Consider the following 431-nt stretch of genomic DNA (forward strand, 5'->3'; position numbering starts at 1 on the left):
TTTGGTGGAGGAGGGATAATGGTAAGGGGGTGTTTTCAGAAACACAGCTGTCAAGTGGCGTCCCTGCTCACTTTTCTCGTCTAAGATATGTGCATGCGACTGGAGTTAATGCTGACATGAATCGGTACAAAGACAAGATTGCGGGTTTCAGGTCTTTGGTGAACTTGAGACAGAATTTGCAGTTTTTCGCTCGCCATTCACAGTCAAGGCTTCTGATCTGCCCGTGGACATCAAACTTGAAAAATTGACTTGCAGTGTGATTCAGATTTAAAGGTCAAATTTGCCTCGACGAGCCTGGACACATTTTATCAGTATCTCTTGCCGGGTTACCCCAAACTGACAGCCCTGGCTGCAAAGGTTTTGTGCATGTTTGGGACTACCTACCTTTGTGAACAGGTTTTCTATTATATTTCTTTGCAATAAAACAAAGA

The sequence above is a fragment of the Morone saxatilis genome, unplaced genomic scaffold (assembly GCF_004916995.1).
Source record: "Morone saxatilis isolate NCDOM2014 unplaced genomic scaffold, NCSU_SB_2.0 Contig6, whole genome shotgun sequence".
NCBI classification, from domain to species: Eukaryota; Metazoa; Chordata; class Actinopteri; family Moronidae; genus Morone; species Morone saxatilis.